The 8,814-nt window shown below is 49.4% G+C and overlaps 1 long non-coding RNA gene across 1 annotated transcript; it reads left to right on the plus strand.

Moving 5' to 3' along the window:
* The first annotated feature begins 1,381 nt into the window (after positions 1 to 1,381).
* On the plus strand, positions 1,382 to 1,939 carry LOC143836836 (uncharacterized). Its single transcript, XR_013230774.1, has 3 exons — positions 1,382 to 1,478; positions 1,598 to 1,717; positions 1,849 to 1,939. It is a non-coding gene; the product is annotated as an uncharacterized LOC143836836 (long non-coding RNA).
* The last annotated feature ends 6,875 nt before the right edge of the window (positions 1,940 to 8,814 follow it).

Consider the following 8,814-nt stretch of genomic DNA (forward strand, 5'->3'; position numbering starts at 1 on the left):
GAAACCCCACCGCCACCATTGAGGGCGTGCGTGTGCCGGCGTTGGTGCTCGGGGACGGAGCCTACCCATTACGCCGCTGGCTCATGACTCCCTATAAGCGGCCAAGGACAGACGTGCAGAGCCACTACAACCTCACTCACTCCCGGGCAAGGAATGTAGTGGAGCATGCCTTTGGACGTTTGAAGTCCCGGTTCCGTTGCTTGATGTCACGACTCCATGTGCATATAGACAATGTGACTCCGCTGATCATCGCGTGTGTCATTTTGCACAACATATGCGAGGACAAGGGACATAACATCCCCTTCCCTGTGGATGAACCTGATCCTGTAGTCCTCGAGGACACACAAGACATCCCTGAAGCAAGGAAAAAAAGGATCTATGCGGAGGGGTGCAAGGTTCGGGACGCTATAGCCACCCACATCTACAGAAACAGGAGGCGTGTTTGATTGGTTTTCCTACTCTGTTGTTGAATAAAGTTTTATGTTCTTTGTTTAACCTTGTCTTGTGCGGTTTGTCTACTTAGCCAGCAAAAAAACGGGGATTCTCTGGTCCAAAAGCACTTTGACAGCCCTAAATGCTAACTCCCCGCTGAAATTGACAAACACAATACGGAAGCGCTGAACGTGGAAAGTTTGGGGAGGCGGGTAGCCAGGAAGTATTGGCGACCCCTGTCAAACCGGAGGATCAATCCACTTATGTTCCAAGGAATAATTTTATTGGTGGGCAGCTTTGATACATTTAAAATAGGGGTGGTCGATCGGAGCAACGCACGTTCGTTCCCTAACCGTCATTCCGAAGATGCCGAAGCCACGGAAGGGCTCCTTCTGGCAGCGCGCCGAGGCTGAGGCACTTCTGGAGCTTGTGCTCCAATCGAAAAGTGTTGGCCGCCTTATGGCCAGCACCCACTGCCACACCAAGGGTGCTTACCTGGTGTTGGCATCGAAGCTGAGGGAGAGGGGCTACGTCCGGACCTGGGAGCAGGTCCGGACAAAATTTAAGAGGGTGAAGCTGGACTTCCTCAACAGTCTTGAACAGTGGGGGGGGGGGTCCCGCAGCCAAGTGGGAGAACGGTCTTCCACGACCAGATGGTCAAAATATGGGAGAAGGCTGGGAAGCCCCCCCTGGAAATGAGGAGGCATATGGGTGAGTGCTGCCCTCGTTGTGTTTTACCCTTAAACATGCATGGAATGACTAGCTGCCTCTTTCCCCTACTGTCCCCAATGAAATTCGAGAAAGTATTTAGATGCTGTCAACCTCCTCTGACTTAGCCCGCCAGTACTGTAGAACCACTTTGGTTATGCGCTTTGACTCTAATTGTGGTGTGGCCACCAGCTGTGTTTCATCTCTGGTTTGTTTGCTCTTACTTATGATTTCTCTTTTTCTTTGCCCAGCTACACAATCACCATCCAAGCTGGCAAAAGCACCTGAGCGTGAGGAGGGGGAGGAAGAGGGACCTTCCACCTCAGGACAGGCTGCAGGTGAGAGTTTTATGTCTTTGAGGGAGACCCATGTGTGTGTACCCCCATGGAGCCATATGGGAGCCTGCTGTGATGCTTCCATTTGAAGTGTGATTAAATTCTTTGTTTGATTTCTATAGCAGAAACTATGGAGGCAAGGATGCGTGCCATGGAGGCCAGGGTGACTTCCTTAGAGGCTGAAGTGGCAGACTTAAAAGGGGAGATTGAGCGGCAAAGGCAGCAGAGGGAGGCGGAAGAACGTAGGTTATGTTCCCCACTGCCCAACTCTTCTCACACTGTGGCTAAGGCCACTAAAAAGTGTATCCATGTAAACTCCAGGTTGGAAAATATGTTTGGCACTAATGTGTACTTTTTCTCCCTCCCCAAACAGTTAAGAAGAAGGAGGACGAAGACCTCTTCCGCCGCAAAGTCAGGGGGACCATGGGACGGTTGTGCAGGAGAGTGAGGGAGATGGAAGGGGCTGGTGAGGGGGGCAGTGGGACCTGAGTGTTGTTTTCTGTTTGTGTTTTGGGGTGGGGGTTGTTGGGGGGGGTCCAAGTTAAATTCCCTAATTTTTTATCCCTGTTAAATATATGAATTTGTTCAAAAAAAGTTGGCTTTCCTGGAGGGTGGGGGTGGTGGTGGGGGGGTCCAAGTTACATTCCCTTATTTTTTTCCCCTGTTGAACTGTTTTTGAAAATAAAATCTTGTTGCAAATTTTCTGAAAGACTCCAGTGTGACTCCTTACACTCGCACACCTTTCACCCCAAACTCCTAAAACACCTTTAACCTTTAAAACACCCTCCAACCACCAACCCACACAACGGTACCAGAATAGGCACAATCACTAGAGAGGGTACACAGAGACAGAGTCAAAAATATAAACTTTATTTAACAGACAACAGCAAACACAGATAACGTTAAATAGACAAACTGGGCCAAACTAGGAGGGGGAGAACTTGTCTGCGGGTTTAACTATTCTCTTCCCGAGAACAGTCCTCCTTCTCGTTTGGGTCGAGGCATTCTGAGACGGGGTGGGTGGGGTGGGTGCTGGAGGTGGTGGGGGAGGTGTGGGGGGGGGGACGTGCACGGTAATCTGAGGAGGGTTGGCCGTCTCCATAACCGCGACCGCCCTCTCCATCAGCCTCCTTATCAGTCGAACCTCCTCCACGCTTTCGCGTAGGGATTGGTTCGACTCCCTAAGGATAGCACGAAATTTTTTTCCCTCCTGGGCCACGAGGGAGAGCATGGCCTGGTCTGCGGCAGCGGCACGCCTGGACTCCTCCTGGCAGTGCTCGAGGATCCTTTCTCCCACACTAGTTAAGACGGAGACGCGCTGCAGCCTGCCGCGTTCCCTCGCCAGCCTCTCCTCTGCTTGGAGAGCACCTCTAGGTGGTGAGCCGGCTGGCTCATCGTCTTCTGAAAGGACCTCTGTTGGCAAAAAAAGAGAAACAGAACTGTTAGTAACATCGAGACAGTCAAAACCCACCCTGGTGCACATGGTGGCCTTTCTTGGTTACATATTGTTAAACCAAGACTCTAAACAATGCCCGGGGAGCACATGGTTGGTGTTTTTTTGCCCATGGTGGCCTTTCTTGGTTACATATAGTTAAACCAAGACTCAGAACAATGCCAGGGGAGCACAAAAATGAAAAGGAAGCACACGGTTAGTGGCTTGCGACATTGTCCTGCAGCCATGGCTCGAAAGGAACAGTTCATGCACGCTCACCATCTTGTATCTGTATACGCCTGCACAGGGCAGGAGGTCCAGCCACCCCACGCTCCTCCTCCTCCTGCGTCCCGGGTATGAAATCTGAAAAAAGGGAAAAAAGAACATGATTTAGGACCAAAGTGTGGCAAAGCAAGCTTCAAACCCTAAAGCAGCAACGTTGAGGGACTCTCTTCTGTCTCTTAGCAGTGCTGCTGCCCTGCACAAACAGAAAAGCACAAAGCAGTTAAACCCCCCCCCCCCTTATTGCAACTGATACTTACCAACATTTGTTGACGCCCCAGAATCACTGTCCTCTGCCACCGCTGCTGGGGACTCGAGGACCACCGTCCCAGGCATCTGTGTCTCTGTGGACAAGAGCAGAAAATAGTGAAAAAGGAGCAAGCATACAACCAGAACCACACAGCAAGCTCCCAAAGTAGTGGCTAAAGCACTGCAGAAGGCCTATGGCCGAGGCATGCTGCAAAACTGTTTTGGTTGTTGGTTAAACACAACCGTTTTAAAAAGCCACCAAAAGCAATCCACAAACATCCTAGCATATTATGCGTTGCAATGAACACACGAGAAAATGATTCCCAAACGTCAGAACACACATTTGCTCAAAATGAAATATAAAATAAAAATAAAATTACTTACCGGAGGCAAGGGGCGTTTGCTGAGGAACCTCCTCTGGTTCCCCAGGAGCGATGGCCATCAGGTCCAGCGTGACCATGTCTGCGGCTCGTTGCTGGACGGGGGGTGGAGGCCGAAAGCTGGACGAGGTGCCCTCGACAGGATCCTCCTCAGCGGGTGGTTCCTCCACCGGGGCAGCCGGCTTCCGAACCACCTTAAGGCTCCTCCCGACGCGCTTCGGCCTGCCGGCTCCTTCCCCATCGCCGTACAGCGGGCGCTGCTCCTCAAAGTAGGGGCAGGTCACCTTCTCGTTGCCGGAACCCATATTATGGTTCACGGCACGCATATACTCCGCCCGCATTGTTTTAGTTTTGGACCGGCATTCAAGGCCGGTCCTGTTGTGGCCCAGGGCACGCATCTTGATGGCCACTTGTTCGAAGACCTCCCTATTCCTGTGCGAGGACTGGAAGGCGTCCTGGATTTTCTCTTCCGAGAAAATCGCGATCAGGTCCCTGATCTCCGCGTCCCTCCAAGTTGGCCCACGGCCGGTTGCAGGGACGGACGACGCTTGCGAAGAAGATTCCATGGTGCCTTCGCTAGTAGCTGAGCAAAATGGAGGTGCGAGGTGCAGGGTGCAACGGATCATATACCTTCCCGCACACAAAGACAAAGGGACTAGCCGGCTCCTGATTGGTGGAGGGCAGTAGGGGACACGCACATTGGCCACATGAGGTCACATGTCACGTTCAAAACTCCTCGCGCGGGAACAGGATCTGCTCCTAATGGCCAGATTAGCGCCCTTGTTGTTTGACTTCTCGCATGCGCTGATTCGTCCACACGCGAGAAGAGCAGTTTGAACATGCAGCGGGAGCCATTTTACTGAAATGTCCGCCATTACAAAAACGCATGCCGGTGTAAAACCGAGAGCAAGTGCAGCGGTACGCGACAGTTCCCCAATAATATTCACCAACCAAAGCATAAATCAATGACATGTAACTGGCGAACGTTCGTTGGCACGCTCAGCGGAAAGTTTTTTAAAATGAACGGCGGACGGCAACTCCGCTTGCCGGAGGTCTAGCCGCCGATGGAAGGGGTTGTCCGCACCCAAGCACAACCACGCACCCGGAACTACACAAAGACCCACTACACATAAACCGCCCCTCATGCTAGAATCATTTCTATTGAACCCCTCTAAGCTAAACAGGAGACTGCGAGCGGCGAACGTTCGTTGGCACGCTCAGCGGAAAGTTTTTTAAAATGAACGGCGGACGGCGACTCCGCTTGCCGGAGGTCTAGCCGCCGATGGAAGGGGTTGTCCGCACCCAAGCACAACCACGTACCCGGAACCACACAAAGACCCACTACACATAAACCGCCCCTCGTGGTATCACCTCGAATCATATCTATTGAACCCCACTAATCTAAACAGGAGACCGCTAGCGGCGAACGTTCGTTGGCACGCTCAGCGGAAAGTTTTTTAAAATGCTCCCCGTACGTTGACTCCGCTAGTACTGGCCGAAGGTAGACGGGGTTTTAAGCTTTGGGCAAATGTTTGGAACGTGACGGTGTGTGCCACTGTGCTTTTGAAAAACTCTTGTGGTGTCCGGGCAGAATTTCCGAAAGTGATCGTGCTTGAAAGCCAGTCGCTGTCTCGTTGCCTCGTAGATCCCCGCTCGCTCGGAGAAAAAAAATGGCGGACAGTTCGCCGGAAGTTAGGAGGAAAGGCTCGGGAGGAGGGACTTTGAAGAACCCGCAACAATGGTAACGCACAAGTCTGTGGCGCTATTGTCGCAGATTGGTTGCAGGAGTGTATCGCTATCCGGAGGGTGAATCCACTTTTCTGGATTCCCCTGAAAGCGCTACAACGAAGCGCTTTTTGCGGGTCGGTTGCAGGACTGTTGCAGATTGTGTACGACGTCGTGGGTTATGGCAAATTAGTAGCGTTTCCAATTGGCAACCATCCTGCTACTTTGAAGCCGTGCGAAATGGCCCTGTGTATCCAGCCTTTGCTTGAAGACTGCCAGTGAGGGGGAGCTCACCACCTCCTTAGGCAGGTATGAGAATATATTTTTAATTTGCTTACAAATTCACTTGCATTCACATCAAAACTGTCATTGAAGGCTGTCATTTCAACTTTCACATCATGGAAGTAATACAGATGTTGCACAGTAACATTTCATACTTGCTTAAGGGCCTGCAGGACATTTCCACATGGAGGGGTAAAACGCAAGTGGCTTCCTGCTTGCAAACGCGGGATGGTAAATCTTGTGCTTGCAGCCCTCCTCCTGAGGAGACCCATTCCCACATTTTCCCTCTGCCCCTCAAGGTTTTTTGCCTCCTGAGGAGGCTGCAAGGGGGAAAAAAACAAATTTCTCCCTCCACTCCTTGGCTTGCCCAACACAGTAATCGCCAATCTTGTGGACTGAAATGTTCTCCCCCCCCCCAGCCCCCAAATCTCTGGACAACTGACTTCAGGCAGATACTAAATAGCATGGGAGGCAAGATGGAGCCCTCTGGAATGCCGATGGCTACAAGCAGAGGGGAGAGTCGCATCTTCTAAGAACCATCCGTTGGAAAGGTTAGAGCTGGAGCAAAACTGTACTACTCTTGTTTAGATGGAACAACATGATAGCTGATGGCATCAAAAGCCTCTGAAAGACCCGGGGCCAAGCTAGATCATAACCATAATAGTTTCACTGCAAGTCAGGTCAGGGGATCCCTGATCCAACTTGTATCACAAATATTGTCATATTTGGCCCTCAGAAGACTAACAGTCCACTTTTGGAATTCTGGCAAAGGCCACGAAAATAATTTCCTTCACGACTCAATCAGAAACCAGATTATATAATTCAGAAATATCTGCCACTCACTTGCCACAACTCACTTATTACCTGACCAACTAACTGAGATGACCCCTGGGTTGCCAACATCAAGGCGGGTTCTGAAGGTCACCTGAAATTACAGCTATCTCCAGAACACAGATGGGTTCCCTGGAGCAAATGGCCGCTTCAGAGGACAGAGTCTCCAACCCTCCCGGTCAACTTCATTCTGCACAGAGCAAGATAACTCAACTCTTCCTTATTGCACACTGTGTTTTAAACGGAGACTTTGAAATAATATAACTGGAATCTGAGGAGATAAGGCAGGGTATAAATATGTAAAATATTTTTAAAATAAGAAACTTTATTCATATGCAATACATTTTCATCAAACGTATTAAGATCCCTGGAATTTTTGACAAAATAAAAAATGGGGGGGGGGGAGAGAAATTGCAGTAGGTATGTTTCAGATGTACAAACTTGTGAACTTTTCAAATCCAAATACATTTTTAAGGTCTAGAACTGTGATATTTTACATCAGATTTTTCTGACATTTGACCAAATTACTTCATCCTCTGGTTCATTCCTATGCCCAATTTCAGGCTGAGAGGACAAACTGTCTTTTCAAGTGACTTAAATATAAAACTATACTAACTATACTGTCTTAAATTTGATATGCTGGATACAGTGTAATATCTGAGAACTCTCAGGGAATCCTACAAAATTCTTCAGCCTCCTTTGGCTTCATTAGAGGTTGAATTCTTAACCCAACAGAAGCTTATAAAATATAAATAAAACCCTGCAATATAAATGTATATTTTACTTAACTGCACAATAGAATCAATCAGATAATGCAGTCAGAGTTCAGCATGAATATTCACTAAAGTGATGTAGATATATAGAATTCATTCTCATTCTTGGATTAGACTGCAAAATTTGGTTTCTTTTTTTTTTTTCTAATGCAGAAATGGCCTTGGACATGGTTGTGATCCCATTTTCAGTCAACCCAAGTATATACCTTGGACTACAGTGGTGTAAGAGGGGAAAACATGAAGAGGAAAGACTGAGCTAAATGTAAAAGAAAGCACAGATCAGCTGCTAGCAGACTGAGCCAGAGGCAAAGCTGGCTTCCCAACACCACTGGGATCCCTCGATGCTGCAAATAACAGCAAATAACCATTACACATTACACAGGAAAGAGGGAGAGAAGGCAAAAGTATATTTTCTTGCCGGAATCCAGGGCCAGAAAAATGAAAGTTTCCAGAAGGGCTATGGAATTTCCCAAGCTTAAATCACCCATCCACAAACAAAGAGAAGGCAAGCTGCCTATCCTAAGGACCACAGTAGTGTTATTTCAGGTGATTTTTTTGAGCCTGTATCGCAGCAGGGCTGTGCATCTGACGTTGTTTCGGAGAGTTCACAGCCGGCCCTGTGTGCACACCAGACAGGGTGAAATGAACCAAAGCGCAGCAGAGACAATGGCAGCCATGGCCACACTCTGGGCTATTTATAGCCCGCTCTGCTGGATGGTTTTTGCCGCGGCAGCTGTGGAGGATATTTTTAGCCCACTGCAGGGAATCACAGCAATGCCTGCAGAATTTGGCTGTGAATGGGGTGGAATGATACAAATTGGGTGTTCGAAAAGAATCCAGGAGGACAAACCCCCTGATTGCCGCTGCAGCACTAAAAGCAAAGGAGCCTTCAGTCAAACATTCAGCCCAGAGGCTCAGGAACTGGGACTCAGCTGGGAGAACTGGGCCAGACCCCCGACCTGAGACCCCAAGAGGCATACAAGCAATGGAAGGTCTTGTTTCAAACCAGAGAGCACATCTGTCTTCTTCACACAACCAAAGATGCTCAGGTGGCTCCCCTGCCCTACTCCCCACCTTCATCCCTGGGCATTTTGCCAGTCTTCCCTTTCCAACTTACTGGAGCAAACATCAATGAAAGGAAGAGTGCAAAGGGGACCAGGCTGGTTGTACCCTTTTTCACAGTCACAGATAAGTTAAGAAGACTCTCAGCACCAGCTTGCTGTAGTGGTTAAAAGCAGCAGCCTCTAATCTGGAGAACTGGGTTTGATTCCCCACTACTCCTCCACATGGAGCATGCTGGGTGACCTTGGATCAGTTCTTCTGGAACTCTCTCAGCCCCACCTACCTCACAGGGCATCTGTTGTGGGGAGAGGAAGGCTAGTTGA

Source organism: Paroedura picta, chromosome 4 (genome assembly GCF_049243985.1).
Source record: "Paroedura picta isolate Pp20150507F chromosome 4, Ppicta_v3.0, whole genome shotgun sequence".
NCBI lineage: Eukaryota > Metazoa > Chordata > Lepidosauria > Squamata > Gekkonidae > Paroedura > Paroedura picta.